The sequence below is a fragment of the Pogonomyrmex barbatus genome, unplaced genomic scaffold (genome assembly GCF_055798465.1).
Source record: "Pogonomyrmex barbatus isolate J1 unplaced genomic scaffold, ASM5579846v1 scaffold1, whole genome shotgun sequence".
In the NCBI taxonomy this organism is placed as follows: Eukaryota; Metazoa; Arthropoda; class Insecta; order Hymenoptera; family Formicidae; genus Pogonomyrmex; species Pogonomyrmex barbatus.
In genome coordinates, this window is record NW_028297098.1 from 28136793 (window position 1) to 28145257 (window position 8465).

General features: G+C 38.7%; 1 long non-coding RNA gene across 1 annotated transcript; it reads left to right on the forward strand.

Annotated features, from left to right (window-relative positions):
- Positions 1 to 3368: 3368 nt before the first annotated feature.
- LOC148938328 (uncharacterized) lies at positions 3369 to 8065 on the forward strand. The gene is made up of 3 exons (XR_016139596.1): positions 3369 to 4117; positions 4580 to 7577; positions 7862 to 8065. It is a non-coding gene; the product is annotated as an uncharacterized LOC148938328 (long non-coding RNA).
- Positions 8066 to 8465: the final 400 nt, after the last annotated feature.

The following is an 8465-nucleotide window of genomic DNA, read 5'->3' on the forward strand; positions in this document are numbered from 1 at the left end:
ACGCCGGCCGCGTTTTGAGGATCGCCATTAAAATCGCGCAATGAAATTGAATAGATACTATACTACTGATCTCGCATTGATGCAATTATAAAGCAATCGCCGTTATATTACGCCGAAGCGCGCGATCTGAGCTGAAATGAAACGGAGCGCTCCGTAAAGTATATGGAAACACATCCCGGAGAGAATGCAATTTTAATCGCTCGCCGGTAAAACGAAACTGCATTAAAAACGACTCGCCAACTTTCGCGAATATCGGCGAAAAAAGTTTTAAAGTGTTCTCGATATTTTTATAGGCGAAAAAGCGAAGGGCATCCGTTCGACTTTTCTCCAAAGTTAATTTTATACGTACAAGTTTGCGTGCGGAAATTCGAGACTATATTTCTTCGAATGTGAAAATCAAAACCGCACTTCAAATATACCTCTTATATAGATTTTTATAGATTTAAAATTTTTACATTTTTCTAAATTTTTCTAAATTTTTCTCTTTTATTTTTTTTTACGTTGAATAGACGTATTATAAATAAAATATTCGGAAAAATATTCTATTTTTCAGGTGATCTTTCACGTAAAAGTCAGGGTCGCGGAGAATCTCCTTAAGTCGTCTCCTTAGGTCGTCTCCGTGATCGCCCGGGGATGGCTCGAGGGCGAAAAAAGATCGAAAGGGGTTGTATCGCGATGCTTCCCGCTACCTCGACGCTTTCTCGCGATCGAGCACGTTGTTTCCTTCGAAGAATATGGATTTTATGCATGAATAAGGACAGAAGTGCTCTTGTGCGCGTCCCTCCCCCCGTATCGCGTCTAACCCTCTCAGTTGACTAATTCGGGGATATACGCCTCCCCCGGCGCTAGCCGGCTGGCTGCATCTGAAAATCTGCATGCGCAAGCACGGCGATCTACGTGTTTGCGAACGTGCGGAGTGTTCGATAGCGGTGGGCTCTGCTGGCCCCGCAGAATTTTTTATTCCACGAGCGTGTACACGTGCACTTAGGATAGTGCACGATGCCCGTTGGCGACGATGAGCTGTTCCCTTAAGTTTTCAAGCGGATGAAATCCGTGCAAAGATCCGAATTGCTTTGAATATTACTCCGGAAGAACGGAGATTTTTAAGAGTCTTGAGGGTTTTCAGGCTCTCGAGAGTCTTGAAAGGATAGAAAATCTCTTCTTTGAATGTCTGAAACGTTCATAATTCTTAGAAATAGGATTGTTTCCTATGTCGGTGTATAAAACAGCGCGGAGCGTGGTCTTGAAATCGTAATATCACGCGTTGTAAAAGAAAATCGAAATATTTTCTTTTCCCGTTACGATTTTCTATTATGGTAAAAGCGTTTTGAGCTTTTAATGCATTTAAGATTTTCGAGAGAGACTATTTTAGACTTTCAAGAGAGACTCTTTGGAAAGTTTCTCGAAATAATATTCGAAACGGTTCGACATTTTCGTCAAATACCCGAAATATTTTGGATGTCTTCGACGTATCTAGGACTCATCACCATCCGGCAACTTCCGAAATGCCGGCCTCTCGCATCTCCAATAATGTTCGCGATATGCATCTAAGGCTCGATTGCGGCCAAAGTTGGTTAACGTTAACCGATTGAACCAGTTTCTTTTTCCCGTCGCCGCTGGTGATCCAGATAGCGGCGGGCGTGACGTAATCTAACGAGGCCTCCTTAATGGAGACTTGCAACGTTATCGGCGCAATGTGGCATAAGTAGCGTTGCGGGATTTAATATCGCGCTCCGAGTCTCGCGCTCCGATACGCCGATCGAATATTTATCGAGTGAGTACGGTCGAGTACGTTTGAAATGTCAATTCGATGGAGATCGCGAATTGTATTGCGAATCGAAACCCAACGATAACTCCACTTCCCGATGCACTTCTCATCGCGCGGTAAGAAACAAGAAACGTCAAAGCGGAATCGACGGTCTTCATCGCGTCGGCGGTGCTCGGATTGGATATCATCATGGGGATAAAAATTCTCCTCGGTTTTCCCCCTGTTCTCCCTCGCGATCGGAAATCCGTACGGCGCGCCTACATCGCGTAAACATTCCACTTCGACGGTGTCGGCCGAACTGAAACTGAAAACGCCGATACGGCGCGGAACGCGCGTTTCTGCAGCGTGGATGCCGGCACAGCGGGGATGCCGCATCCGCATCTCCCTGTGTCGCGTGCATCGACCGGTTATTTTTTTCGGGAATATTGTTCACGCTCGCGAATCGAAACCGCCGCCCGGCGCGGCTCGCGCAGATGAAATCGATTTCCGATTCGGACAGGGCTCCTCTCTCTGTGACGAGCTACGGACGACCCGTAGGGTCGGAAAGGCAGAGAGACAGAAAGTGAGATAAAGAGAGAGAGATGGAGAAAGAGAGAGAGAGAGAGAGAGAGAGAGAGGGAGAAAGAGAGAATGAAATAGGATGGGGGTTGTGCGATGACAACGTACCCCGGTTTGCGGGCGTGGGACGCGGGGGTGAATCTAACGGGCGGGTTCGCACGGCGGGTGTACCGCTATTCAGAATCATGCGGCATGGCTCGTAAATGGAATAATCAGTGACACGAGAGAACACGGAACACGCGCCGTTGTCCTGGTTCACTCCTGCGATCACCCCCGCGCGTCCCTCTCTTCTTCTTCTTCTGCCCTCTCTCGCCGCTGCCTCTCTTCACCCCGCCTGAAAATGGTGTTATGTTCGTCGTTGCCCCCTGCGGAAACTATCCTCTCTCTTTTCTCTTTCTCCCTCTCTCTCTCTCTCTCTATCTCTATCTCTATCTCTGTCTTTCTCTTTCTGACAGTCGCGGAGGTGAATAATCAGTGTCTCGAAGTCGCGAAGTTAAACTACTGAAAATGGCCAACCGCGAGTCGAAACTGCTATTTCGCTATTTGTGACGAAGAGCGTCGAAATTTCGATTTACTCAGGAACTATTTTACCTAGTTTTACGAGGAACAGAAGTTGCTTTCATTATTATTTTAATTAATGAGATACAATCAACCGGCTATTTAATCTTTTAACATTTAAGAATAACATTGTTCTAGAATTCGAAGATGTTAGGTTTCACATTTATTTTTGATTTTTGCGATCGTACACCTTCGTAAAATAGTTGTTATTATTTATTGAAATATAGAAAATTATATATTTGACTATTCGAGATTGAAAATTAAATGGCATAAACAAATTAGAAACGTAAATATACATTGAAAATATCTATTTGATTTTATTTCGAATAAATGTTGCTTTATGATAAGATTGATTGCAAATATGTTTAACTTAGCGTTTTTCTTAGCTGTGGGAAATGACGTCCCATCAAATTTTTCAGAAAGTATTTCCTTGAGAAAAGAACATCAAAGAACGCCCCGATTGCGAGAGAGAGAGAGAGAGAGAGAGAGAGAGAGAGAGAGAGAGAGAGAGAGAGAGAGCTTGATAAATTTACGTAATAAAATTTTTCGTGACACAGGGATTTTTTTCAACGATCCATCGATCATTACAGTAGACAGCCATTAAAGTCCGAGTGAGCTTACACGCTCTGCTACTAGATTCGAAAGATTTTAATGGAAAATGTCGCGCGCGTTCGGAAGGATTAACCGTCAAATCCCTTCGGGGATATCCTCTCAAAGAAAGCGCGACACATTGGCCGTAAGCGATCCTTAATTAGGTCGTCTCTATTATGTTAATAGGATTTGCGCCTGCAGCCGAGGTAGCGAGAGTCTCCTCGCTCGAGAGATAATCTTCTGACTCGTGTAGGTCAACTATGGCAGCCACCGTAATCCAGGAGGACTCTCGATCAGGAATAACGCGCGACAGGAAGACACGTCCGCGCGAGTGAGAACGACTTTTGCGAGAAATGGAAATGGAAAATTCCCACGGCTTATCGATATGAGAACGAGGATGAGACGAGGATAGGGAAAGAAGGGACGAACGTCCCCCCCCGAGGGAAGGGTGGAATTCTGAGATGTAAATTGCAAATGTTCCGGAGAACCGGATAATCGGATAATCAGCCAGACTGTTCCGCCTCCGCCTCTCGCCCCGCACCGCGCACCTCGTCGCCATTTCCAATATTCCGCTTTTCTCGAGACATCGGCCAATTGATTCGGGATGAATTACTGACGGGAAAAAAGTCGACGCTACTTTCGGTAAGGGGCTTGTTGCCGTACCGGCAACGCGTTACATTTTTCTCTTTTCGACGAAAGGGAAACTCTCGTGCTCCAGTCAAATCCTCACTCTCTGTTCTTTACATCAACTAGATAAATATTTCACAATAAAGCGACATGATAAACAATGCGAGATCTTTTTAAATGATTTTGCATGGACGTTAATGCGCGTTGAAAATCAAATTTAGATCATACTTAGATTTGAGTTGGTTGCACGCAATCGATTAATATAATCGTACAAAGCGAAAAGTAAGAAAAGCTCAGTTTGAATTTTATTATTGCAAATTTGATCGCGCGTAAAATAATTAATATCACTCAATTAGATTTGTTGATATGTTTGTTAAAAATTTTCATGTAAGTTTCCACCTCAAAAATCTCGCTCTCATGATTGTATCCGTGAAGTGCCACGACGGGTGAAATTCTACAATTTCTATTCTGTGATAGGTGGAACTACCCGGTTCGTGAATCGTGAGTGCGTCGTGAATGTGTAAAAGCAACGAGAGATGCTACATCACGGAGATGCTGCAGCAGACAGTGAGTAATATATATAAATTGCAAGATAACAATTTGTTATCTTATTGAAAAATTTACACTTTATGAATCTATCTAAATATTTTAACTACGAAAGCAATATTTGTGTAAATATATTAGTTTAGAGAGACAATTCTTTCCTTCTCTCACAAATTTAGTTTCTATGTTTTAAAATATGTGTATCAAATGTGTATAAACGAGTATACTGAAAGCCGGTGAGATCGTTTCTTCATTAAAGATTTATTTCCGGAGTTATGCGAAAGATTTATAAATAAAAGACTCAATATTTTGCCACGCTATACACATAAGAGCGAAACGATAGTTCGTTATAGAACGTTTTTATACGTACAATTAAAAGGATCGTGATTCCATGGATAACAATTATTACGTTTTATGCATCCGCGCGAGGTTTTTCTCTCCTCTCTCTCTCTCTCTCTCTCTCTCTCTCTCTCTCTTTCTCCATTTCTCTCTTCGTTTCCGCAACGATTAATTCAAAATATTACTTGAAACGCGTTCGAGCAGCCTCGTGCTTTATTTCGCAAATACACACCTCGTTAATAATAGGCAATCCTTTTATCTCTCTGTGAATTCCGATCTTTTTTTCGCGGCGATAAACCTTTGCGGGCAGGAATGCCGGGAATAGCCCGCGATATTTTTCGGGGATAATCGACATATACGAGAGAGAGAGAGGGGAAGCAGCGAGGAGGAAGCTATAAACCGTTCGATTGCAGATCGTACCTGACTTTTTCGTAAGCGGGACAGGTATCGTTCTATTATCGGCCCGGTATGTCTCGTAGTTCGCGATGTTCAATATCGTGGGCCACAGACCGCAGGCCGCAAACCGAGAATCCAGAGTAGAATTCGCGCAGTGAGTGCACTTGCAGGGGCACTGTGCTGATTGATTCGGACCGGTTCGTGCACTTAAATTTGATCGAACGCGCTTCATTTCCATCTGAGAAGGAGAAAGAGAGAGAAAGAGAGGTACCGAGCGACCGAGTATCTAACCGAGGAGCTTATCTTGCCCCATTTCCGCGTCGCCGATAATATTTGACTTTGATTTCATCTAGAATTACTTTCGCGACTTCACCGCCAAATATTAACCTGTGTTGGCTCTTTTAACTTGCACCGCGCAAACTCTCGCTGTTCTCACTGTTCATTATTAAGATGTTAAGTGAGAAGCGTTTGTTTTAAGATTGTTTCTTGGATCAGTATTACTTATAAATTAGATCAATCGTCAGACTAATCTGTTTATTTTTTTTTTTTTCTGAAATTATATTTGTCCATCACGTTTAAATATTCAGAGTGAAAAAGGTAACAACGAGTCATGTTATAATGCAATAATCATGTCTATGTATATCTATCTTAATGGACTTGAGTGTAGTTTTTATATGGCAAAGAGTTCGCGAAATAATTTCAATAACAATATTAAAGTATATTATGCAATAGAAAATCATAAATCATAAATTAATAGGACATATTAAATTGTTTAAAATTAATTTCAAAATGATCAACAACTTACATTTTTATTTAAAAATTTTCATCTTGAAAGGACTGTAGTCGCATAATTTGAATAAATAAAAAAAGAAGTATGTCATTATATTATTTATTATGATTAAATTTCATTTGCTTGATTTATTAAATTTAAATAAGAAATTCATTATTGATATATTCATATATTAATTAAATTTTCTCTGGAATATAAAAATTTACAAACATATTAATAATTATTTCTCAAATTGCTTAGCATAATTTATTTTAATAAATAATTGAAACAGTATAGAACGGAAATTTCACTATAATTACATTATTTTCTTACTAATGTTCTAATCCAAATATTTTTAATGTTGGCGCTTTAAAAACTCTCGATTTAAATAATTTATACATAATTTTGTAATACATATAATATAGCGACAATTAATAATTGTTTATTGTTACAGACAAGATATACATACCTATCTTAGATAAATCGTAATGAGTCTCTAAAACAGTAAATGTATGATATCAAGATATTAGAAATATTTAAAATATTACAATTATAGTATTTAACATTTAGTTATCAAAAGATGCTGTAGCATCTCGTGTAAATTGAATATTATTTGTAATATTGTTGAATATTGCCGTTGAAACCTTGAGGGATGTTTACGCATGGTGGATAGCGCGCACCATGTTTACGTATGACGTCATACGTATGGCGTGTTTACGAACTCTCCACACGCTACCATTCTCTAATCGACGTCGGTAGGGGTGAGTCGCAGTACACATCGCGTCCGCTTTCTTCGCATTTCTTCAATGCTAAATAGCACAAAATGTTGCCTATATTTTACAAATATAATAGTAAATGCTTATCCCGTGCGATTAATGACTCACATCGAAACGATAACTGCCTAATGAAGTATATATATCTTTCGCTATAACTCATTCTCTTGAAATTCGTAACTTTTTATAAACCCTTCCAGTGAGTACGATCTTGAGAGGGGCTCAATATTCCGAGGGATTTCGTTGGGGGGGGGTTTTCCGAAAAAGCCAACAGTCCGTTGCACCATTATTAATAACATTAATATTAAACGTTAGATAATATTAATGTTATTAATAATGTATTAACACAGCATAGCCATGAGTCGTTCAATGGCTCCTATGTGGCAAATGCGTTTCACGCATTAATCGTCGGTTTTTAACCGACATTCTGCCACCGATTTAACTGAATGAACGAACTGTAGCCAGTTTGTTGCGCGTTTGTTTCGGGAGTGTCCTCAAGCATCGCGTGAAAAATTTGTATATACATAAAATTAGTCCGCGCGCGATTATAATTATTCGCGAGTGTTCTGTGCTGTGAAGAGGCCTGACGACCTGACATCCTGAGAGGAGGAGGAGGCTCAGGAAGGGCATCGGGCACCGGCGGAGCAACCTTGCGGTAAATATAATTTTCTTGTTAATATTTAAAATTAATCATTTTCTCATTTATTCGGATTTTATTATGTTTTTTAATAATTTAAAATTCATAGTTCTAGAAAGAGAAACGATTTAAAATTTTATACGAGTTTATTTATATAAAAATCTTTTTTGGAAATTATGTAATTATTTTAATAAATATCGAATTGGAAAACAAATAGATATATATACGCGTAAGAATTATTTTTTTAAATATTTATTTTTTTCGAGCGCTGCTATAATTTGTGTATTCTATTTGTGTTACAGAACCATCGTAGCTACGTTGCAGTAATTAACTCCGCTGTTGCGCATCGGGTCGGTGAGTAACGAATTTTTTATTGGAGTGACGAATCTGTGTAATTTATATTAAATTATTTTCATATATACCTATAAGGTATATATGAAAAGGTATTGCAGTTAGATATGCCTTCACGGATTCGTGCTCAATTGCAAAGTAATCAAATAATTGATTACTTTAATCAATTATTGTAAAATAGACAGACATATAATATGATATATTGGATTAAATAAAATGTTAAATAAATTTCAAAATATTTTGTCATTTATGTTATATAATTCATTCCATTTTGTAATGTATTACTTATTAAATTTATTTTTTTGCAAATAAGATTTTTCTAAAAAATTTTAAAAGTAATGATATTTTAATTTTTAAAATACATTTATTTATTATATTAATATAATAATAAGTCAAAAAACAATAACCATATATTTGTGTCTGTTTTAATGTATATATATATATATATATATATATATGTGTGTGTGTGTGTGAATCCCTGTCTTTTGATATGCTGAAAACTATTACATTTCAACTATTACATTTCATGTATTCTTCGTATTTCTTTATCTTATC